The sequence below is a fragment of the Miniopterus natalensis genome, chromosome 19 (genome assembly GCF_054644295.1).
Source record: "Miniopterus natalensis isolate mMinNat1 chromosome 19, mMinNat1.hap1, whole genome shotgun sequence".
Taxonomy (NCBI): Eukaryota; Metazoa; Chordata; class Mammalia; order Chiroptera; family Miniopteridae; genus Miniopterus; species Miniopterus natalensis.
In genome coordinates this window covers 13,283,384-13,307,436 of record NC_142099.1, presented here as the reverse complement: position 1 = coordinate 13,307,436, position 24,053 = coordinate 13,283,384, and the positions used below count along the sequence as shown (strand labels likewise).

The window sequence follows — 24,053 nt, the reverse complement described above, 5'->3', positions numbered from 1 at the left end:
GGGCCGGCCAGCCATGAAGACCTGGCTCCTGAGCACAACACTGAGGTCGCCTGCAGTGAGGCTGGGGAAAAGTTCATTCCCAGGTAGCTAGTAAGGGTGGTTTCCAGGGGTGCTGTTAAACATTCTACAACTCACAGGACAGTCCCCACAACAAAGAACTCCCCTGCCCCAAATGTCGTTAGCATTGAGGTTGGGAACCCTGCTTTAGATGACTCATCTTTGAAGGCTTGTCTGAGGACAAACAAGAACAAAGCGAGGCTGGTTATCGGCCTCAGCGTACATTCTAATCCCTTACTCCCCCTACCCTTTGCTCAGAGGCAGCCCTGTGTCACCCAGGGCTCTGGACCAGGAGCCAGAAGACCTGAGTTCAAGTCCTGCCTTGGGGGAGTGCTTACTTGTTTCTAGTCTCCGTATCTTTCACCCTGGCAGGTCTCATCTGTAAATGGGACAGTGGGGTTTCCCCAGAGGTGGGCTGTGATGTGGACCAAGTGGGACCCTGTGTGGGGAAGATGCTTTGTCACCTGCGATGTGCTGATGACTGGGGGGTGGCCAGATGATGCACTTTCGGTCCGGCACTGAATGGTAACTTTGGGAGAGGCAGAACCCAGGGATTCCTTTGCCCCTGTGAGGCCACATGGCTGTTCCCAGGCCTGCTCCATTTTGCTTCTTGTTTTGTGTTTCCTGGATCAGGTGGAGCTACAGTCTCCATTTGGGGAAGAAGAAGTTTGCAGGAAAATGCAGGCTATTATTTCTGTGCTGCGTGAGTGGGAGACGAAGCTGGGTGACTGGCAGATTTCCTGGCAGGGGAGAGACGTCTGAGTGCGTCAGCCTGGGCATTGCTGGGATCCTTTTCGGGTGAGTGGGCCAGGATTCCCCAGCGACCACCTCAGGAAGTAAATATTTGTTCTGAGCTCCAGACTAGCCCCAGGGAGGACTTGCTGTTGGGGAAGGGTCTGCACCCACTTACTGAAGTTCCAGGGACATTCTACAGGCAAACTTCCGCTGACGCCTGCTCTGTGCCAGGCACTGACCACAGAAATGTTGGGGGGCACAGAGATGGGCAATACATGGTTGAGGGGTGGTCAGGCTGCCACCACTCTGCAGCGAGGTAGACTGTGACAAGAGCATTGAAGAGGTGCAGCGTCACACCAAGGACACATCTGTGACCCTTCATGCCTAGAGTCTTCTGAGAGGAACTGGGGTTGTGCTGGGCCTTGAAGGAACGTGGGGTTTCATGAGGCAAAAGGGAAGGAGGAATCCAAGCTGAAAGGACAGTCTGGGCAAAGGCCCAATGTTGGAAAGTGCCAGGTGTTCTCAGGAAGGGACAAAGGAGCAAGGTTTTCCTGGAAGTGTTGGGAAGAGAAAACTGGCAGTGGACGTGGCCGTTGTTCATAGGGCTTTGCACAGCAGGCTGAGGAGTTTGTATTCTGTCTTTGAGCAGAGCGTGGTGTGGTCAAGTCACTGCAGAGGATGGGTTATCGCAGGAGGAAGCTCAGAGCAGGGAGGCTGGTTAGAAGGTTATTGCAATAGTTCTAGAGAAGTGGAGGCTTGAACCAGGCTAGAGGCAAAGGGAAGATGTGGGAGCAGGTGGGGGTTTTCAGCAGCAGGCAACATTGGGTTTCACACATTTCTACGCTGGATAACTAGGTTGTGTGTGGAGGTCAAAGCGAGTGCCGTGGCCTGATCCACTCACTGCTCAGCTTTAGAAAAACAGCCCTTGCGGGGAGGATGGGAAGCTGTGAGCACTCACGCAGCCTGCTGATCCCTGGGAGCGCGGTGGCTCAGCGCCAGCACCAGCCACCCTGGCTGGGGGCTTTCCTTCTGGAACCCACAGGGCTCAGCACTGGCCTCCTGCCAGGCCCCAGGAAGATGGAATACACCCTATTCCTGCTCGGTTTCAAAGATAGGGGAGGAACAGCAGCAGCGTGTTGGAGCCAGCTATGCTTGGGCTCACATCGTAGCTCTGGTGCTGACAGGCTGTGCAGCTGGGAAAGCTGCCTGGTCTCCCTAGACCTCAGTGTCTGCGTGTGTGAAATGGGGGTAATGATGCTTAGGCCCCGGGTGGTTGTGAGAGAGGATTACATGAGATCATAGCATAATGTCCTGAGCTCAACAAATGGCTACTATTTTTTAAAATTGATTTTTAGAGAGAGAGGAAGGGAGAGAGAAAGAGAGAGAGAAACATAGATATGAGAGAAAAACATCAATACGTTGCCTCCCGTAGTGCCCTGACCGGGGATCGATTCCGCAACCTTTTGGTGTGCAGGACGAAGCGCCAACCAACTGAGCCACCTGGCCACCGGGGCTGGCCACTATTGTTAATTGACAAGCTGTGGGACAGAATGGCCATGACAGGGTGGGGTGTTGCCTTTAAAGGAGATGGAGATCTGGGAAATGGTTGAGATGGTGAGTTTGTCCTAGATTTGAGGGGTTCAGGGGAGTCCTGAGGATATCGAGTCATCAGGCAATGCTGGGGTGTTCTGGTGGTGCGGTTCACATGAACAATCCTTACTAGCTAACTGGGAAGGAACTTTTCAAAACAGCAGCCTCACTGAAGGCGACACCAGTGTGATGCTCAGGAATTGGTCAGCATGGGCGGCCCGCCCTTGGTCCTCAGGGCCTCCCTCCTGGAGCCTCGCCGATCTCTGCCCAAGGCTCTGGCTGGGACCTGGCCCAGCTCAGGCTCTGGAGGGGAAAGAGCCCTGGATGTGGGATCAGTGACCTGATACTCACACTGGCTCTGCCCCTGCTCCATCAGATGTGTGGGCTCTCACAACATGGTGATGGGTCATACCCAGTACAGGGCCATACCCAGTACTTCCCTTACATGCGTTCCTCCTTTACTAAGTACAGGAGTCACGGGCAATCCCAAATGCCTGCCTTTCCCCAACTGTGGTCGTGCAGAGAAGTGGGGCGTCTAGGGCTGCACTCTCTCTGCCTTGGCTGCTTGTCCTGTATCCCTTAGCTTTCTCCTTTCCTGAGATGTGACCCAGCCCTGCAGGAACTGGCTACAGTGACCTCAGGGCTGTGGTGCACCACCAGGCAGGGGCAGGGGAGCAGTCTGCCCCTGTGCGGAAAATGAGGGGATACCTTGTCTGCAGAGTGTAAAAAAATAAGTAAAACCAACTAAAAGTTGGTCTGGCTTTTATTATCACTGCTCACCGGCTCTTATAAATATGGTCAGTGATAAAACCCTCCTTCTTTTGGGACATATGCGCACCCCCCCTTGGTGTGGCCTTGCCTAATGGTTGTCCAGAAAAGAGCCCAGGAAGGAAGTGCATTGGGCCCTGCAGAGGAAGCAGCGATGATCTGGAGAGTGAGCCATTCATGACTGCAGTGGGAGCATGACTCGGGCCCAGGAGACCTCCTGGGAAGTGGGGGAGATAGTGGTGGTGAGCAGATGCAGGCAGTGGAAGTGATGGCTGTGAGCTCAGGCTGGGGAGGCAATGTCCAGGCCCTTTGGACGTGGGCAGGAAGAGGGAGGTGTATTCCATCTCCCCCAGGCTTGGCAAGAGGCCTGTGGCTTCCAGAAAGAAAGCCCCCCAGCCAGGGCACTGGTGCCAGCTGCTGTGGGCGCTGTGCCACCCTGCTCCCCCTCAACTGGGGAAAAGGAACCAGGGCTGCCCTGGGGCTCGGGGAGCTGGGAGGGGCTTGGGGAAGGGGGGCGATCTGCTGGGGTTCCCACTCTCCACCTCGCATAACAAAGATGTGCGTGAGGATCACGACAAACGCTTTTAGAGTTTTATTACCATGATTTAAACAGGTTTCCTTGCAGGATTGGGGGATGGGCCTATGGGGAAGGGTTATGGGAGCATCTCTCTCTAGACTGGAGCAGCTGAGTGGATGCAGAGGGAGGAGAGTGTCCCAGGGACTGGGATGGGGCTTTGGTGGTGTTTGGCCTCTTTTCTTCCTGAACCTCTTGGAGTGCTCCTTGCGAGGGAGCAGCAAGCCTGGGTCTGTTTTAGAGTCAGACACCTGGGGTCCCTGCTATATCTGAAACAGATGTGGTTTAGTGAAGATGCGCCTCAGTGGTGGGGCCCCTGCAGTGAGGAGAACAGGTCTCTGGGACTTATGGGAGTTGGGGGACTCTTCTGGGTCTGCTCCCAGAAGCAGGTGTATCTGGATCGTTTTGGAGCCCATTTGGAACCAGTGAGTGGGCCAATGTGTGGCTGTCTGGGGCTCCTGGGCTGAGCAGCCAGGCCAAGTTTAGCCCATAGGCATTTCCCAGAAACTCATGGCACTGTCACAGTATTGGCTAGATGTTGAGGAGTTGGCAGGAGGTAGTGCAGGAACAGCAAACAGGCTTTATCTGGGTGTCAGTTCTGAACAAGTGGTACGAGCTGCTGGAAGGGCTGTGTTGAGAAGGATTCTGAGGTGCGACCTGAGCTTGGTGAGTGCTGTGATTGATTTGCGATGTCGATGTCTATCCTGGGCAAGGAAGGATGGAGGAGTGGCCAGGCATTTGCCATCCCCGGTGTAGCGGAAAGGAGAGCCTGTGTTTGACCTTAGGTGAGGAAGTTTTACCTCTCTGGGACCCAGTTTCCTGATCTCTAAAGTAGGGGTCAAATGTTGCTTTTCCAACCTGGTGGCTTACAGTGTGGTGAAATGGAGCGATGTGAGAGTGGAGTGGAGTGAAAGCACTTCATAAAATACAAAAAATCGATAGAAGCACAGAGGGGGGACTTTGTTGTTGCTGAATCACTCAGGAACCCAAAGTGACCTAAAAATCACGTCTGTGCTCTCTCCTTTCTTTGTTGCCCCGAGGACCAGACCACTCCACGGTCTGAGTGTGTAAAAGGCACAGCTGATATGTGTGACCGTACAGTGTCTGGCACCCAAGCCCTTTATATACTTCTGGCCAAAGGGTCCAACTGGAAGTTACTTTGCTTCTTTAATGACCCTCTCCCCAATATAAGATTTAGAGACTGTTTTTGTGTTTAATGAGCAAAGGACAGGAAGTCTCTCCCATTGACTCATTTTCCGTTAAGAGGTGGCTTCATGAAGTCTCAGAGCCTGCCAAGAGCACATACTAATAACGCATGCATTAGTGAATCTGTGTAGTCTCTTGGTTTGCATAATGAAGGGGCTGGAGGAGGACTGGGGAGGGGAAAGAGTGGGGCTGAGGGTGCCTGCCCAGGTCTGGGTAATGGGGGACACCCGCTCTCTCCTCCTTCCCCACCTTCTCCTGGCCCTGAGGCTGGTCCACCCTCCGCCTTTCCCTGCTAGCCCTCTGTCTGTCCCGCTGCCTCTTGGCTTCTCCGTGTCCCTCCCCTCTCAGGGGTAGCACGGAGGCAGGGGCACACCACTCTGTGCTTTTCTCTCATGTAGAACTGGCTTCATTAAATCGGCAGTTTTTCCTGAGAAGTCCCCCGGGTCATTATTTCTCCAATGTCTGTCTCACCGAGACGGTGGACTTCGTTAAGTGCCGCCTGGAATTGTAACTATCGCCAAGTGCCTTTTTCTCTGGCTTATGGGAGGTGAAGGTGAAAAGTGAGGGTGGGAGGAGAGAACTCTTCACTTGACCTCGCTGGTGTCTCTCTGGGCAGCTCTCATGGGTGCTTTGAAGGGTTTTAGCCTCAGGCTGGGAAGCCGGCTCTGCCTCTGCTTTCCCCTCCCCGCCTCCCTGGGCCCTTGCTAATCTTAGGACTAAATTTGATGAGAGCAGTTGAGGCCTGAGCCGGGTAGGTGCTGCCTGGAAGCCTGGGCAGGCGTGGCTTAGGGGTGCAGGAGGCAGCTGTGGAGGTGGGCTGGTCCCTGGTGCGTGGGGGTGCAGCAGCTGGTTTCTCCAGAAAGCTCTGGAGGAGGCAGCTTTTTGTTCTGGGGAAGGGGACACTCTGTGTGGTGGATGCAGGGACCAGCCCTGGATGGAGGGTGGACAGGGATATCTAGCTTCTGGAAAGGTGAGCGGACTGTCAGGGCGCCACACAGGCTGGGGTTCAGCTCAGTTCAATGCACTTGTTAAGCACTTAGCTCTGCGGCCCACACTTGCTCTAGGTGCTGGGACCATGAAGAGAAAAAAGCCCGCACAGCTCTCATTTACTGAGGACCTACCCTGAATGTAGGCCCTGTGCTAAGCCCCTTGTTTACACGTGTCATCTCAGTGTTTATGACAACTTTATGAAGTCACTATTTCTCGATTTTATAGATGAATAAGTTGAGGGTTGGTCACTTGGCCGGTAAGTGGCAAAACAGGGCATAAGCCAGGTCTCCTGGCCTAAAGTCCATCTTCCTGACCACGATGCTTCATTCCCTCTGTTGACTCCAGCCCGGACCCTTCCCTGGAGGGTCTTATGGGAGCAGATGGTGGGTGTGGTGCAGTGTGGTGTGTGCAAGGAGAGAGGTTTGAACCAGGCACAGAAGTAGCATGGAGCATTTAGTTACGTCAGGGAAGGTTCAAGCGGGGATGGAGGGTGGTCCCTCAATAATGCACAGAAGGGGACCCAGATTCTGTCTGGCGCTCAGAGAAGCCAGTGTAGGCTATAGGTCAGTGGGTGGGGTGGGGCCCTAGGAGGCTCTTATTGGGGGATGCGGGTGGAGTGGGAGAGCAGTACATGGTAGATCTGACTTTATGCAGGAAGACTGGAGTGAGGGGGGCTTTGTGTTGGAGCCACAGAAGTGTGAAATGAAATCCTGACACCTCTGCTCATAAGCTGTGTGACTTTAGGCAAGTGACTTAATCTCTCTGAGGGCCAATTTCCTCATTAATAAAATGGGGGTAATAAGAACACCTACCTCAGGGGTTCCTAAACTTTGCTGCGTTTTGGAAACACCTGTGATCTTAAAACAATGTTGATGTCTGGCTTCCAGTTTCTGACCTTCTGATCTCACTGGTCTGGGGTGCAGCCTGGGTATTAGGAGTTTTAAAAACTCCCCAGGTGTGGGGGCATTTGAGATCTCGCTTCCCAGCACGTCATTGGTTTGGTTCATATAAACTCTTATAAAATTCTCAAAAAAACCCAATCTCCCCAGGTGATACTAATGAGCAGCAAAGTTGGGAACCACTGTCATAGGGTTTATAGGGGATTAAAGGGCATAATGCAGACACCTGGGGAGGACTCAGTGAATGGAGATGATTATTTTTTTATTCGTCTCCCTGCCTCTCACTCCATTTATCGTGGGGTCTGGAGGGAGCGGGAGCATTTTCATTTCTACTCCATGGTAGGTTTGCTGTGAGTGCTGACCCCGAAGTGGCTGCCAGTGGCCCATCTTGACTAGAAAAGCCTCTTCCTGATCCCTTGCGCCGTCCCTGCAGCCCCAGGGCAGGCTTCAGTCTCCCTGGCAGGTCCCAGGAGCTCATGATTAGATGGGGTTCCTGAGAGGGGGGCCCCATGATCAGGCCTCCCTGAGTCTCCTTTTGGTGGTTTTGGGGTTGGGAGGGTTGATCTCTCTACAAAGGCCTCAGGGAGGCAGAGGTCCAAGATGCTGGCATGTGATACCCTCAGTCTGGGTTTGGTGGCTTGAATTTGGGGGGCTCAGGGCAGGGTGTTGGTGGGGACAGAGTGGGGGAGGGGCTTCTTTGGCTCCAGTTGAGGCAAAGCTGAGGCAGAGGATGTGAGGGAAGACACATTTCTCCAGATCCCTCAGCTGAACTGACAGGAAGCTGTGCATCACTGGGCTGACAGGAAGGAAATGACTTGGCCCTTTGGAGAGAAAGAAAATTCTGACTGGGGCCGAGGGAAAAGGTGTTTGCTTGCAGAAGCCGGGTAGTCTACACTGAAGGACTCTTTCTCCCCTCAGGTGGTTGCTCCCTGTTTATTTTCCTTTGAATGACAAAGATTGGGTTTAGCTAATGAGGAGCAGTGAGAGGGAAGGGAGAAGGGGTCCTGTGGGTGTCAGGAGGCCGGAAGCCTCTGCTTTCAATCAGCATCTTTCTTACCTAGCTCCCAGCTTTGAGGAGCTGGGAGGCGACAAAGCATTTTGTGATCTCACATGCCACTTTTTCCTCCATCCACAAACCACACCTTCGCGAATGCCTTTGATTTCTATTTCTTTTACCACCCAAAAAACACAATGAATCTTTTAATAGCACAAAGCTTTTTGGATCTCTAACCAATCAGTTGCCAAATCCTATCCAAAGTGCACTCAGAATAGATGCTTTTAATATATTATCTTTAAGCCATCGTAAATCTGTGAAATTTGTACATTTCTTTTAGAGCATCTCTACAAATTTTACAATATTGAAATCACCACCCAGTGACCTTTCAGAAAATACTAGATAAATTACAAGAGACAAATAGACAAACCAAACCGAGAAGTACAGTTTCCAGCCCCTTTCCTGCCAGGTTCTTGGGGCCGAGTCTTGGAAATCCCTGTCTCCCTGTGTGCCCTTCCCCAGCCCTGTGCCCACCCCTGCCCGGAAGGTCTCCCTCTGGCCCTGCTCCTGCAGGAGCTGGTAGCTGGTAGCCTGGTGCCCTCTGAGAGCCACTCCCAGCTTGGAGAGGCAGCTCTGGTATGTGGCTCCCGGCACCTTGTCCTGTCTGTGTTTGTCTCTGCACTTCATCGTTCAAAACACTCCCACTGGTGGCCAGAGCCCCCGGAATGCTCTTGGGGGTGGCTGGGGGCTGCTTTGGAAAAGCTCAGATGCTCTGCTGGCTGGTCTACCTCAGGCACATGACAGAGTCCTCCACCACACTGGGGTCCGAGCCTAGGGACCCTCCCTGTGGAGTATTCTCTGTGTTCGGGCCAGCCCTCGGTCACCCCTCTCGCCCTCACCAGGTCAAGACCCTGCTATAGTCTCGCCGCGTTAGGTCCCTTTCCTTCCTACTGGTTGGTGATGCTCAGGGGATATTAACCAGGTGTAAGAGCCTGTTCATACTTTGTGCTGGGAAAACAGAATTTGGAAGGAGGTTCAATTTGGAAGGAGGTTCAAGAGTATTCTGAGTGCTGCTGGCCATAAGATCACATGACTTGGAGTCCCCAGGGAGTCTTCTGGGGACTCACTGCTCCCTTCCAATGCAGGTCCCCGAGAGGGAACGGTGATGGATGGGGTGGTGTGCACCCCTATGCCCTGCTTTCCATAGGCTGTTAATTGCAGTTTACTAGACTGCAGTGGCCACATGTTGACAGGCTCATTTCATGGATAAGTGAATGCAGTTACCAGCCTGGCTGCTCCACCATCACTGTTCAGTGACCTGCGCTCATGTCGGCTGGAGGTGTTACCCAGGTCCCCTGGGTCTCAGCTGCTGTTTTCCTAGCAGAGACGCCACCTCACATGACGTGGTGGTGGTTTGAGACCCCGCCACCCTCCCACGTGGGGAAGGAGGGAGATGAGGAAGAACTTGGAGGTTCAAGAGTATTCTGAGTGCTGCTGGCCTTCCCGTAGATTAAATTGCTGCATGAGGAATGTAAGCAGGAACTGTCAAGGCTGTCCTGGGCGTCCACTCACTTCTTAATCTGATAATTAATTACACAAACATTAATGGGGTTTTTGCACTATGTTAGGTGTTAGGGGTGGGGGAAAAAACCAAAAGATGAAAAAGACCTGGTTCCCACCCCCAAAGAGCTCACAGTCTGGTAAACAGATACTTAATGCTGTTAGATTGTCTTCCCAAGACACCAGAGGTGCCTCGAGGAGGAAGCACAGAGGAGGTGACTCTGGAGGGGGCACAGTGGGAGTAGTGAGAGCACATTTGGGTCTTGGAGGTTGACAGGGAATGTGATAGGCCAAGAGAGGAAGGTCACTCCTTCCCATTGAGCATGTGCAAAGGCCCGGATACATCAGAGTGTATTGCATTTTGAAGGTGTGTGAATGTAGCTCATTGTGGCTGGACTCTATGGCTTGCATGGGGCTGGAGAAGTGGGCAAGGGTCAGATCATGCAGGTGCCTTGCTTAGGGGGTCCACCTTTATCCTAGAGGCTGCAGATGTCATAGAAAGGCTTTAGGCAGAGAGGAGGCACAATCTGTGCTTCATTGAAACCATTGTGGAATCTACATGGCATAGCAGAAGGAGCACTGGAGCAGGGGGTCTAGGAAGCTCAATTCTAGCTCTAGATTCTATATCTGGACCTAGCAGCTGGGTGACCTTGGCCAAGTCTAGGCCTCAGTGTCCTGACCTATAAGATGAGAGAAGACTCTAAGGCCTGTCTCAGCTCTGATGTTCTCCACACCCACGACTGCCTCTCTTTTTGGCCCCCAGGCCCTTGGTTCTGTACTTGTCCATCCACCTCTGGCCACCTGACATATTTCCTGGCTGTCCCACCGTCCTCAGCAGCTGCTGGCAGCTGGAGGGAGAGGGATGAGTCCCCCAGGAAGAATGTGCACTCCTGCCCCCCTCCCTGTAGCTCACCGACTGCCTGGGGCCTTTTCCAGCCCTGCAGGAACACCTTTCCCCTGGCTCCACTCACCTGGCTCCCCACAGCTCATAGCCCTGCCCAGTGGGATTCTTCAGTGAAACATTCCCGGTGTCCAACCCCCCACTACATGGCCCCAAGTAAAAAGAGGCAGCTGATTTGGAGTCGCTGCCTGGAAGCCAGGGACATCTCTGTGGAGAGATATCAGTGCCTTTGGCCCATGCAGTCTTTTTCCTGAGCTCTGACCTGGGGTTTTAAAAGCTTAGCAGATCATCGTCTGCAATGGTTGCCTAGGACGCCCGGCATTCACTCTTTCTGACCAGGGACCCCGGGAGCCACTTGCAGGAGGCCTTGGGAATGGCTGTGGGTGGAGGCAAGTTTGTTCTGTTGGTGTTGGTCCTAGAGCAGCCCTGGGCTGAGGAGCCCAGAGGAGCGGTGGCCTGGGGCTTCTGTTTTCCTAGGTCTTTGAGGAAAACAGATGTTATATTTAAATGCTTAAACAATGGGTTTTAAACAAATAAGTATCTGTTTAGTCAGTGGAATGAGGAAATTAAAGGTGACTCAGATTTCCCCCTTAGCTCTAAGTGCTATTTACTACCTGAGTGAGCAGACCTGAAAAGGAATAATCTTGGTTCTTCTCTCCTTGGGAGTTTGGCATGTTATTTCATTCATTCATTCATTCATTCATTCATTCATTCATTCATTCACTCATTCATTCACTCACTCACCCACTCACTCATTCATCAGGTATTTATTGAGTACCTGCTACTATGTGCCAAGCCTATGTGAACTAATGGGGACAGAGAGACAAACGGGATGAGACCAGCAGCCCCCAGTCTGGGGTGACCACCCAGTGGGAAGCCAAGGCAGCACCTGCGGGGTCTCAGGAGCTTCAGCACAAGGGGTTTCATTCAGACCGAGAAGCTTTAGCCTATGACAGTCCTAACCCCTGTTCCCAGAAAACAGGGAAATAGAAATAGTGCAAGAGGGAAGAAATATGGGCAAGGAGAGTGAGATGAGGGTGGAGGAAAGAAAGAATGGCGGCAGAAGGGAAGCAGCAAACTTTCCCATGAGAGAGCCCCTCCAGGCAGCCCCTCATTTCCCTGCCGCAGCTCAAGCCAGTTAGCAAGGCCCGAGGGAAAGAAAGGCCCGTGTTCTCTCTCAGCTCTGCCCTGGCAAGCTGGCTCACAGACTGCTTACTCCCTCTGTGTCTCAGTTTCCCCATCTGTAAAATGAGGCTTTGGACTGGGGGATCTCAGAGATCTGCTTTGAACTAATAGTCTGTGACCAGTGCAGGGACCGCAGATATGGGGCAGGGGCCCAAATCAAGGCCCTCTGAGTAGAAGACACGGTTCCTCAGATGGGGCCCAGATAGGGCCTGTGGGAGTCCCATCACCTCCTTACTAGCAGGAGGTGCCTTCCACTGCTCTCCCAGCTGAACACGGAAGGAAGGTTCTGGGTCTTCATGTTTATGGACATACTTTCTGATGTGGACATGCTCTTCTTGGAGTTTCTTTCCTTTCTTTTTCTTTCTGTCGGTAAGGTCATTTGAAATGCTCAAAGTACAGGACTGCCTCCAGTCCCCTCAGATACTGTCCCGTATGCCTGGCCATGGGCTCTGTCAGACCACTGGAGCCCAAGGGTCACACTCCAAAGGTTTCCCATGCAGGTCATGCTTATTGATCTATAAAGAAGACAATGTTTCGTCAACACATTATTAGAATAGTTGGGGTTCCTAACTGTGTGACCTTGGGTAATTGCTTAAATACACTGAGCCTCAGTTTTCCCATCTACCAAATGGGAGTGGCTCTTCCTATCTCCCAGGGATCAAATCGGAAACTGCACAAGAAAAGGCTTCATAAACAGGAAAGCTCAAAACTGACGTCCAGGACAATGATTCAGTAGCAAATATATTCTGGTATTCAATCTTCTCCATGGTGGTAGCCTCCTCTGTGCTGAGAAATTCAAGCTGCAAAGGGTTAAGGCAGACTAAGCACATGGCTGAGATTGTCCATAATTGATGGAATAAACCTTAAAGGAGTGAAGTATAATTGCAGCTAATCCAGGCACTGTGACACTGCCCTGCTAAAAATAGTGTCTACTAATAATTGCTTTGATCTAGCAAAACGATGCCTGTCCATGAGCTTAGGAGCAGGGACCCTGGCAAAAGGTCTGCTAATAGCAGCACGGAGCCCTGCCCCTCCTACTATACAAAGTGGGTGTGGAAGCTGGGAGACTGGGGGCAGAAGGGCAGGGAGAGGCCCCAATTCTCTCACCCTATGGCAGCAAATGCTTTGTATATAGGGCGATCATATGATTCATTGCCAAACTGGGGCACTTTTGAGAGTATTACATTAATAATTAGTGCTCAAATTCATAATTACACCAGACAACAGGCATCTCTGGACCCGCTGAGGCAAACCAGGATATACGGTCCCCCTACGCAGAGATGTTTTAAGCTCCTGCGAACCCTTGGTAAGAGAGCATTTCCTCATTCATTATCTGGTCTTCCTCCCAGTAACCGTGGAAGGAAGGAAGGAATTTTACTCTCATCGAATGGATGTGAAAGATGGTGATGAAGCCAAACCAGTCCAGCTGTGGTCTGTGGCCTGACTTCCCTGGTGGCTGACCCAATGCAGGCAGAGGACAGCTGGCCAGGATCAGGAAGCTCTGTGTCTGGGGAAACAAATGGAACTCAAGGGAGAGAACCTGCAGCTCCAGTTTCAGTGGAGCAGCAGCAAAGGGGCCACATCCACCGGGAGCACAGGGCTCAAGTCCAGCAGAGACTTTGCCTGAATCTCTTCTGATCCTGGGCTTGGAATCAGAAGACTCCTGCACGTAGTAGCTATGCGATCTTAGCAAATTGCATAATCACTCTTTGATTTGTCCTGTGGGGACAGTAATCTCTTGCTGTGAGGATTAAGTGAGATCCTATATAAAAATGGGTAGGCTCAGGGCCTGACATGTCCTAGGTCCTCAGTAAATCCTAGCAGAGTTTGGATCTGGAGAGGATTCCCAGAAACACCCTCCCTTAGGGAACGACCGGGGTCCTTTCACCTTAAAATAGCTCTAACTTGAGCTGTTGGATGGATGAGCTCCTGCCTCGAGATCGGGACTGCTCCAGGTTCTTGGAGGAAGGAAGTGGGTAAAAGAAATACATGGAGAAGTTGAGAGATTCCTGATTCCCCTAGGCCATGGATAATCGACTGTGCACTGTGAAAGGCACTTTCAGGCCCCTTGACTCCCTTGAGGCTCTGCACAGGTGGGCAGCCCACGTTGGCCCAGGAACTTGACTTCTAGGCTCAGGGATGAGCTAGCTTGGATGTGGGCAGGAGACGTGGCTTGCATGGTGCCTCATTGCTGGAAGTGACGGCACCTCAAAGCAAAAGGTAGGCAACAGTTTGGTGCCAGAGAGCTAGTAAAGGAAAAAGAGACTTATAAAAGTGCCCCGTTTGTCCTATTAATAGCCCACATTTGGGCTCCACCACTTTTGTCAACATCGTCCATCACATCCAAACAATTGAACAGCTTGTGCCAAATGTCTAGGAGTTAACAACTCAGGCTGGGCCGCGTTTCTGAAAAACAGTATTTTCGCTTCTCAGGCAGCTCCGAAATGCCAGTTGTTCCATGCCAACTGGTTATTTTTCCAGACCATTTCCCTTTATTTATGTTTAAGCTTTTATATTTTTAAGCAAAAAGGAGATAAAGACCTTGGAGCAGGTAATTATTATTTCTGATTTGCCCTTGAATATTTCATATAAGAAATGTTCCCTCTCCAAACCTGAATTGAATATTTGCAAAGGGGTCGGGAAGCAATCAGACAGGGTCCTGCCCCTTTCAGGATCATCCAGCTGATGAACAGGCAGAATGGGGACATGGGAAAAACACTAGCCCAGCACTCCGACAACTTAGGACAATATTAGCCCTTTCTGTTACTGCTGTAAGGCCTTGGGTAGGACAAAGCCCCTCTCTGACCCTCAGTTTCCTTGCCTATAGGATGGGAGTTGGACTAGACAGCCTAGAAGGCCCCTTCCAGCGAAGCCTGTGTGTTGGGTGGAGCACTTGCTGTCTCACGTTTATTGGCAAGACTGTGGGTGTGGAAGCGAAAGGAAGGGGATGCTGTCCCTAGAATGCTGCTCCAGGAAGCCTGGAGACATGGCAGGGGAAACACAGATAGGGCTGTTCTTTATCTAGGAGGCTCCCAAGCAGCCTTCAGAGGTGTCTGTGGGGCCGCCCAGGCGATTGTTTGTCTCACCATATGGGATTTCTGGGCAACTTAAAATTTTCAGCTGACCCAAACACTGCCAGGCTCAGGGGATGATTTTTGCTCCGTGCAGGGATGAAGGTGCGTTTGCCTCCAGGCAGCAGGCTGGGAGTGGAAAGAGAGGTCCACCCTGGAATTCTCTGATGAGGTTGGAAGGTACCGGTGAGGCCACAGTACTGCTTCTGTGACAGCAGCAGCCTTCGGTGCAGACAGGCAGGGGCTGCAGGGAGAAAAGAGGAAGGCAAACTGGAGAAGGTGGTCAGGCTGAGATGAAGGGGGGTTGGTGCGGATCGTCTGTAGGCCCCGCTTTGCGTCTTTAAAACCAACACATGCTTCCCTGGGGCTATCAGGTGATTGAATTAGCACTCTAATTTCAAGTTATGTCCATCCAAAGGTGGATTTACCAAGTCCATGGCAGTTGGTTGACCAGAGCTCCTGCAGAGAAGCTGGGAGCCTGGTGTGTGTCATGGGGCAGGATGGGGAGAGAGGAGCCCAGGACTGGGCTGGTTCATTTCTAACCAGAAACCCAGTGAGCACACACAGCTTTCTGCAGAGAAAATGATTTCCTGTTGTTTTATTGGTTTGGGGGCCAGATGGGTTTTAATAAGAGAAAAGAAAATGACTTCAAAGTAAGCCATCAGAAAGCACAGTTATTTGTTTCAAGCATTCTAGAATATTTAAGAGAATGGAGGCTTCTGCAAGCTGAGGAAATACAGGGACCATGATCTTGGTGAGGGAAGCAAGGGGATATTTGTAAGAAGAACTCCTTATGGTGACGGCACATGATGCAGCCTTCTGGCAGGGCTCTGCCACCCCAGGGAGGGGTTCAATTGAAGTTAAGTGGTTCCCTGTCACTCAGGACCCCTAGCTGCCAGGATGGGTGCTGGGACCAGGGACCTTCAGTAAGTGCCTCTCCCAGAGATGCAGGTGTGGGCTGGGACCTTCAGAATGAGATGCATAGTGACAGATGTTCATTCATCTAAGTTGGAGAAGGCTGCAGGGGCTATTTGACACCACAGAGTAATATAATTGCTGGTTGGCCAAGAGCACTTGTTCCACAAGCGAGGGAACATGAAAGGTAATCGGGAGCAGATTGTTGGAGGAACAACTAGAGAGGCTAGAGGAAGGGTTTGGAGGTGACTTCCAGGGTAGGGGTGTGGGCTTTTGGAAAACAGAGCTCACCCCCACCCCCCACCTGAGGATATGTTTCTGCTGATTTAAAAGGGAGAGAGAAAGACAGAGAGATAGAAAAGTAGAGAGAGAGAGACATCAATGTGAGAGAGAAACATCAATTGGTCGCTTCCTGTACACACCCCAACAGGGATCGAACCCACAACCTAGGTATGTGCTCTGACTGGAAATCGAACCCGCAATATATTTGGTGTATGGGACGATGCTCCAACCAACTGAGCCACCTGGCTGCGGCTAGAGCTCACTTTTTGGGGACACCAGAGTGAGGCTTCACAGAGGTATTGGTTTAACTTTACTAGGGGCCAAGCACCTGAGAAAGCTGAAGCCAGATCCTTGAAAAAGTTTGAGCCTTCCCAAGTAGAGATGGACTGCCTTGAGAGGAAGGGAGTTCTCTGTCCCCGGAGGTAATCAAGCAGAGACTAGATGACCACATGCCAGGAATCTTCCAGAGAAGAGTCATGGCCCATTTAACTAGATAGATGGCTTTTAAATTTCCTTTTAACTCCAAGACTCTGGGGCTCCACTGCTTATGTGTGTGACTTTCTGTTCAAAAGCATCTCCTCAGGGCTGTGATGGTGGATGGTGGCCCCAACCTTCTGGGCTTCTTTCTTGTGCCCTAGAGCAGCAATTCTCATCCCTGGCCTGCATATTATAATCACTGAAGTATTTTTGTAAATGTCAGTGCCCAGGCCTCACCTGCAGAGATTCTGACTTAATTGTTCTGGGATGAGACCCAGGCCCCTCAGGTCTAGAATGGCCTGGGCTGTTGGTACCTGGCCAGTTTCCATCGCACCCTCACACTCCCCAGTGGGGTGGAGAGAGACAACCCCTCTGGTTTCATTCCATCCTGAGATAGAGCTGAAAAGTTTCAGGCTATATTTATCTTCCCACATTCATTCGCCCAACACACATTTGTTAAGCGCTTACTTTGTGTCTGGAGGAGTCTTACAAGGGCCAGTTTGACTACCTTGGGAGCAGCAAGCACCCAACTGCCCTTAGAGAGACCTCCTTTTGTCTATTTCCATGTCCCACACTGAGCACAGTGCCTGGCACATGTAATAAAAAATTTGATCGACTCACATGGGATCTTTGCCGAGGTTGTAAGTGGGGCAGGAGAATAAGTGATAAGCAAGCATGCGCAGAGAATTCATGCTATGCCAGTTCCCACCTGCCACGACCTTGTAAAGGAAACCATCTCCTTAATTGGAGTTATGTTTGTGGCCATAGGGGTGGCCTGTCTGACTTGACATTTTGGTGGCATGGTCTCCCAGATGACCTTTTTTCCTTCCTTGAGGCATCATGCAGCGGGAGAGCCAGGGCCTAGGGAGGATCATTTCCTCTTAATTGGCGCCCTGGTCATCGCGCTGGCTTCGCTCAGTTCACTCACCATTACCAGGCCATTCTCCGCTCAGACCTGAACGCCCCTGTTATTAACTGCACACATCAGGTTCCATTTCCTCGGGAGTGACAAGAGTAGAGGGCCGCAGAGAAGCGCCCCAGGCCAACTTGACTTTATGAGTTTTATTTTGAGACTATTGGCTTCCTTCACTCCACAAACGTTTCCTGCCTGTTCCCCACATCAGGCCTGGTCTGGGCCACACGTGCAGTAGTGATGTTGACCCCCAGCCCTGCCCTCAGGTTTCACGGTGACACAGTTGGGCCCTCATCAGGGAGCAGGCAAGATGGGGCATTCATTGACCTGGAAGGCTGGGTCTGGGAAGATGTAGTTTTGATGACTGACATCCCATGCGTCGTGAGACATGACGGTGGAGAGGGCACAGACCTGCGGGTCTGACTTGCCTGGGTTCAAATGTCAGCTGGATCAGAATGTCCCGGACAGCATCTGGGACAGAGCGGATAGTGTGGGTGGCTTCACCGTGGCTTCCCTGCACTGGGGAGATGCCTCATGCATCCCCCAGCCGCTGTGGGGGCGCGAGGCAGAGCAGAAGCTCCCTATAAGGTGACTCAGATGCAGGAAAGGCAGCAGGGATGTTCAGCCCCATCGCCAGTCCCTGGGACCTGGTAGAGATGTGCCCTTGCCCATACAGGGTTGTGAGCACCCAGGCCTGGTGCTCAGCTCTGGTGGGTGCTGAGCAGGAGAAGGCCTTGTGACCTGTCACCTGCTAGCTCATGTGGAGAGTCTGTGGCTCAGTGAGTAGCATCTCATCTTGAGCTCAGAATGTAGGGTCAGGTTCAGCTTCAGCTGCCTGTCTAGGGTCACCTCCTCTGGTCACGCCCTGGTCATTCAGGAGCCACTTGCAGGTCTTTTCTCCATCCTGGGCTTCCCGTTCTTTTCTAACTGCCCCAGCCCGATTCCTCTCCAGGCCCTGCTCACCTGCCCCTTTGCCCTCCGGCTGGAATTCAGGCTCAGCAGGCGGGGGGGTGGGGAGATCCCTGGCAGGTTGCAAGTACCCAGCGCAGGGTCTGGGCGGAACAAGTACCCGGTAAATATTTATATGTGAATGGATGTTTGGCTCACCGAAGACTGCTAGAGGCGTCTTTCTGAAATACTGGGGAGTACCTCTGTAAATTGTTGCGACTCTAAAATGCTGATACTGGAAGTGCATTCAGCCCCCAACAGCTCGCCTGCACTGACATCTGTGCAGCAAGAGAAGGGGTGTTAGGCTACAAAGGAATATGATTTTTCCTTTGTGTGAAAACAGAGTAAGTTTTCTTCATATGCATTATTTTATTTCATGCTCCAGCACCTGTGAGTAAAGGGAGAGGAGGCCCTGTTGGACCTGGCTTTCAGAGAAGGAAACAGGCCCAGAGAGGTTAGGGACAGGTCCTGTGTCACACAGTGAGTGAGCAGCAAAGATGTCACTTGAATTTTGGTGTTTTGATCTTAAATGCCACATTATTTAGAAAGAGACAATGGCAATCTTCTTTGTTCTGTTGGAGGAGAAGCTGGCATGAGTGAGTTTTGCTGCTGACCTTTTCACACTCACAATTTCGTCATGTATAGAAGTGCTTGGGAAAGGAAAGGAAAGGAAAGGAAAGGAAAGGAAAGGAAAGGAAAGGAAAGGAAAGGAAAGGAAAGGAAAGGAAAGGAAAGGAAAGGAAAGGAAAGGAAAGGAAAGGAAAGGAAAGGAAAGGAAAGGAAAGGAAAGGAAAGGAAAGGAAAGGAAAGGAAAGGAAAGGAAAGGAAAGGAAAGGAAAGGAAGGTTTGGAGTGTCCCTATGACCTGTGTTTGTCATAGCCAGTGTGTGCCAGTGCTATCGGCCATTAGGCTTAGATGAACTTCAGGGACTATTTGTTCCAAGAGTCTCATTCTACTGGGGGAACCAAAGCCTAGAAGGGTGAGATGTCTTATCCAAAGCCAGGCATTTTCCATGGAGGGCCCCCTGATGCCAGAGCCCTCTTGGTTATGAAGCATCCTGGGTTCTTGGAACTTATCTCTTCTCAGGCCCGTTGGAGATCCTTCTGAGGCCCCCAGGCCCACCCTCCCATCCCACTGTGACAGCTTCACCTGTTTCCCCTGCTCTCAAGTTAGACAGTCCAAGGATGCAGAGGGTCTGAGTGATTCCACTCGACCGTGAGTGACCAAAATAGGATTCTGGTGGCTGGCTTCTGGTAAGAGTCAGGCTGGGCATCCTCCTGACACTCTGAGGATGCCAGGAGGTGCCATGACTGTACTTAAATCAGGCAGCTTAGCCTGGGAAGCTGAGGCCGAGCTGAGGGATGAGCCTGAGGGTGAAAGATGAGAGTGCATGGGAAGGAGCGACCATGAGAGAGGAGCAGCCTGAGAGTGGAGGAGGAAGAAAACAGGGGCTTGATGCTGCCGTGGAACCCTCAGGTTGGGGAGAGGAGCCCCTTCTCCACAGAGCACAGCAGCCAGGATTGTGGTCTTACATGCCAGTGGATTAGGGGCTGGTTTTAATTTGCATAGCATTAATTAGCAAGAGTATCTAATTAGGACAACCATTACCGAGTCGCAGTATTAAGCTGATGCTGAATATCAATCGATTTTGGAGCCTCTCCATGAAACCGAAAAAAAAGTTGACCTTATTAAACAAAAGATTTCTAAATCAGTTATTTCCCAATTGAATGCACAAAATGTATCTCTTAACTCAGCAAACACAGACTTTACATGGGATCACCTCTTTCCCTTTGGGGGTTCTGGCTAGTGACAAAATTCATCATGAATGGGCCATATATGTGTGCACGCACGTACACACAGACACACACACATTTTGGGGGTATCAAGCTTGGTTGGGGAAGGCCCCTGCACATGTCTACCTTGGTAAAGATGATATTTCACTTCTGTTTAGTGCCTCTCCAGGACTCTGCCTGCGAGCATAGTTTTCTGTTCCTTTCAAATGTTCCAAACAATAAAACTTCAGTGTGTCTGGGAAGATCTACCGTAATCATTACAGTTCTGGCCTGTCTTTGGAAGCCACAAGGCAGGCAGGAGAGCAATTTATACGGCTGGCGCAGAAGCCAGGAACACACTTCATCACACTCTGCAGCTTCGGGGGAGGAGGGCCTGCAGTCTGAGAGCCTCACTGCAGGAACTGGAGGCCGGCGGGGCACGGAGGGGGTGTTAGTGTGCGGGCAGCGAGGAACCTGGAGGCAGACAGGTCTGGAGGAATCCCGGCTCCTTCAGTCCTGACTTTGCCATTTGTTGGCACATCCTTGGACAATTAGGTAATTTCTCGGAGCCTGTTTCCACCTCTGTAAGAGTGGGTTGGTGATGCCCACCTTGCATGGTAAGCCCTACAGTAGCACTTTGTTACAGATGTTGTCAGCAGTGAGAAATCACAGATCTGTGAAGGCTGGCTGATGGCCTGGAGCGGAACAGGGGCCACGTGAATGGGGGTATCTTGCGGTTCACCCTCTGACTCTGTGGCACCCCAGATGGCTATAGCCAGCCTCTACTAGAAAGACAGGAAGTCACCATCTCACAAGGAAACCTAGTTCATTTGGAGGAAGGGGAGAAGCATGGTATATAAAAAAATCTGGCCTAGAGCTAAAATCTGGGCTAGTTGTGTGACCTTGGAAAAGTCACTTTATTAGTTTCTTTATTAATAAAATGGAGACACTATGACCTGGTCTGTAGGCTGAGGACATAAGTTAAATTGTGTAGCGGGCCTAGTCTGGGACTTGGTACACAGTCAGTACTCAATAAATGGTAGGCAAAAATAAAAGCACTATTATTAAGTAATTCAGGAAGCACTTATTAAACACCTATTGTACTCAGAGTGTCAGAAGTGTTATGGTATCAATGTCGTGTTTCCTGAATTCTCAGTCTCTCCATGGTAGGAGTGTACAGACTTGTGCTGTGAATTGAGTACCCTGCCTGCCACTTTATAGCATGATACTGTGTTTTCACAGTCTTTTTTTTACAGTAAAAAAGTAAAAAGTTGAAAAATAATTGAAATATACCATATATACAGTTTTGGGGTCTGGGGTTTTCACTTGATATTATATCCTGAGCCTTTCCTCATGTCTTCAAATATTCTCTGCAGAAATGGTTTCAAGTGGCTACTTAGTGTTCTATCACTGGCTGTTCTTAAATTGACCCATCCTAATATTTTGGGGCATTGAGGAATAAATGGCTTAAAAATGACTCTTATCTGTTGAGATATAATTCCTAAGCATTCCTGTGTAGTAAGGATTATTGTTCTGTTATTGAAAAGTTCTGAGTTGCAGGGGAGAAGGGTTGGCCAGTTGGCCATAGGACCTCCTTCCTGCCCTATGAGTCCCTTTCGGCCCTTGGATTGGAGTGAGTGGGGCAGAGCAGGTGTGGCAGGTGCCCCCAGCACGTGGTGTATGGCAGCTAATTAGTCACCCCCGAGTCGCTGTCACCACCCACCCAAGAACCATATCAATTTCAAGCTCCATTGGAGTTCAGGCAGCAAAGAAAAGATGATAATTAAACATTTTACCAAACAGAAAACATTTCTAGTCCAGTCAGAATTCTTTGATGTGTTTTCCAGCTATTAAAACTGGTTGATGGCTTATTGTTTATTGACATGCAATAGAGAATGCAAGGAAATCTGTAAAGTAGCAAGTGTTCCAGCTGATCCAGTGCACAGCTCATTTCCCTAGGGGGCTGGAGCTGGCCAAGGATGTTGCACCAGCCAAAACCACGAAGCAGGTAGGAGTTGCCTCTTATGTAAAGGCTTCAAGTTTTAGAACAAAGGGAAGAGGCTGAAAGGAGAGGAGACAGCATCTGGCCCCCTTTCCTTCACCTTCAAATGATGGAAATAGACTTGAATAATGATTTCAGTTAATTTCTGCCAAAAGAAATAAATTAGAAGTTGAAATGAGCAGCTGATCCCAAACCCCTCCCTGGGGAGGTATGATGCTCCCCAGATGCCTTCAGACCCCTTTGAGAAGAAAGTTATGGTCATTTCTGGCTCAAAAACATTGTGAGCTGTTCCTAGTTGGTTCCTATAGCGAGGTTTGTCTTATCCTGAAACAGTCTGAGTGTCCCTGGCCTGGGGCTTGGGTCATGTTTCAGGCATTGACTGGTGCTTTCGAAGACCAGAACCTTCTCCAGGCCTGGAACTGTGATCTGTTTTTCTTTGTGCCCATAATTGGAGCGGCACACCACCAGTCCCTGTACATGTGTGCCGAGTAAGTTATTGCAGGCTGCTCTTCATTAAATTGTACACCATGACAGAGGCTAAAGGGAAGCGGCTTATGTTTAGATCATTGTCTGGACAGCGCAGAATGAAGACCTTTCCCCACAGCTGGATGACCCCACACAGTGTAGAAAGTCAGAGTTTGTGTATAAGCCACATGGTAGCTTCTGGTGGGCAGAGGCTCTCTAGAAATATTTTACAGTATCTAGCACACTGTTGGTCATCTAATAGGTGCTCAAGAAGTGAGAAGTGGTTGAAATTGTCATGAATGAAAGAAGCAATGAATGAATGACCTACCTTAGTTCTCCCTTGGATCCCTAAGTGCTCACCTGGCGTAAAGTGGGCCCCAGTAACTATCAGATAAATGAATGGTAGAGGGACCGACAGCACAGATGGCTGCTTTCATTCCATCAGCCTGCAGAGGGTGGTGGGAGCATGGATTTGGGCATGACTCTAGTGGTTGCCAAATTGGACAATACTACCCAACCCTGCAGATCCCAGCCACCGGTCACTCGGTCTCTGAAGGCTTTCTTGACAGTGAGGTCTCCCTCTCTTGATTTCCCCCCACCTCACCCCAGCTTTACTGTAGGTTACATCAGGCCTTTAATGATATCCTACCTTTGAAATGCCTTACATTATTGTTGTAAGCTGTCATTTGGGTCTGTTTACATGGACACTTCTCAGAGCACGTTTCTACTCTGTTTCCCTTTGGAGCGTGGGCCTGAGGGCTTGTGGAAGTGCTCTGACCTGGCAGCCAGAGGCTGTGGCTTTGAACTCTGACATGAGCCACTTACATCTCTGAGCCTTTGCCTTGATATCTATAAAGTTGGGATAGAGGCCAAGGGCTGTTGTGAGGATGAATGAGAATTAGTATGTGAAAGCACCTTGTAAACTGCAAGGTGCTTTACAGAAATATGGCACTGCCATGATCCCAGCTCCGGGAGCGCAGGGGCTGTTTCCTGCGTGGCGTCCATCTCTCACGACACCCAGGCCACCTGCCTCTCATCTGCTACCTTAACTCAGGGCTAGGTTCTTGCCTTCCTCTGGGATTGGAAGCCATCTCTACTCCTTGGTTTTCAGATGCCAGGGAGGCACAAAGTCGTCCTGAATTTGTAGAGGCAGCAAAGTAAATGGCAGGAGTAGGTAACCTTTACATGGCCAGGCACTGGTCCCGGCACTTTGCATACACAAATTTCCTTTCTTTTTCATAGCAGCCATGAAGTAGGTTATCCCCATGTGGCATATGAGGCAGCCGAGCACAGAGGACTGAATAGCCTGAGGTCACATAGCTAGTGGCTGTGCCAGGGTTTGGACCCAGTGGGCTGGCCCCAGAGCTGTGCTCCCAACCACGTGGGTCCTCTAAGCTGCCCTGGGGCTGGAAGGCTGCAGTGAAGGCCCAGTAGCTCACCTGCATCCCCCATCCTCCACAGGAGGGACCTTCAGGACACTTCTCCTGCCCAGGACCCCTCTTTGCTCCTGTGCTCATCCCCCTTCTCTCTTCAGTAGCTCCTCTGCCATCCTTGTCTCCCTCCCTGCCCTTGACCTAAAACAGGAGATGAGAGCAGCTGCCAGGACATTCTAATTCATTCCTGAAAAAATTCTGCATGGTCAAAGATAGAAGGACCTCAGGAATCCTCTGGTTCAGGTTTGTTAAGAGAAAGGAGAGGCCTTGGCTGGCACAGTACTGATGCTCAAATCATATCATAGCAGCACCAAAA

General features: G+C 50.8%; 1 protein-coding gene across 2 annotated transcripts in view; it reads left to right on the top strand.

Moving 5' to 3' along the window:
* KCNN3 (potassium calcium-activated channel subfamily N member 3) overlaps positions 1-24,053 on the top strand; it is a 125,221-nt gene that overhangs the window by 17,110 nt on the left and 84,058 nt on the right. The gene's annotated exons all lie outside the window — the stretch shown is intronic.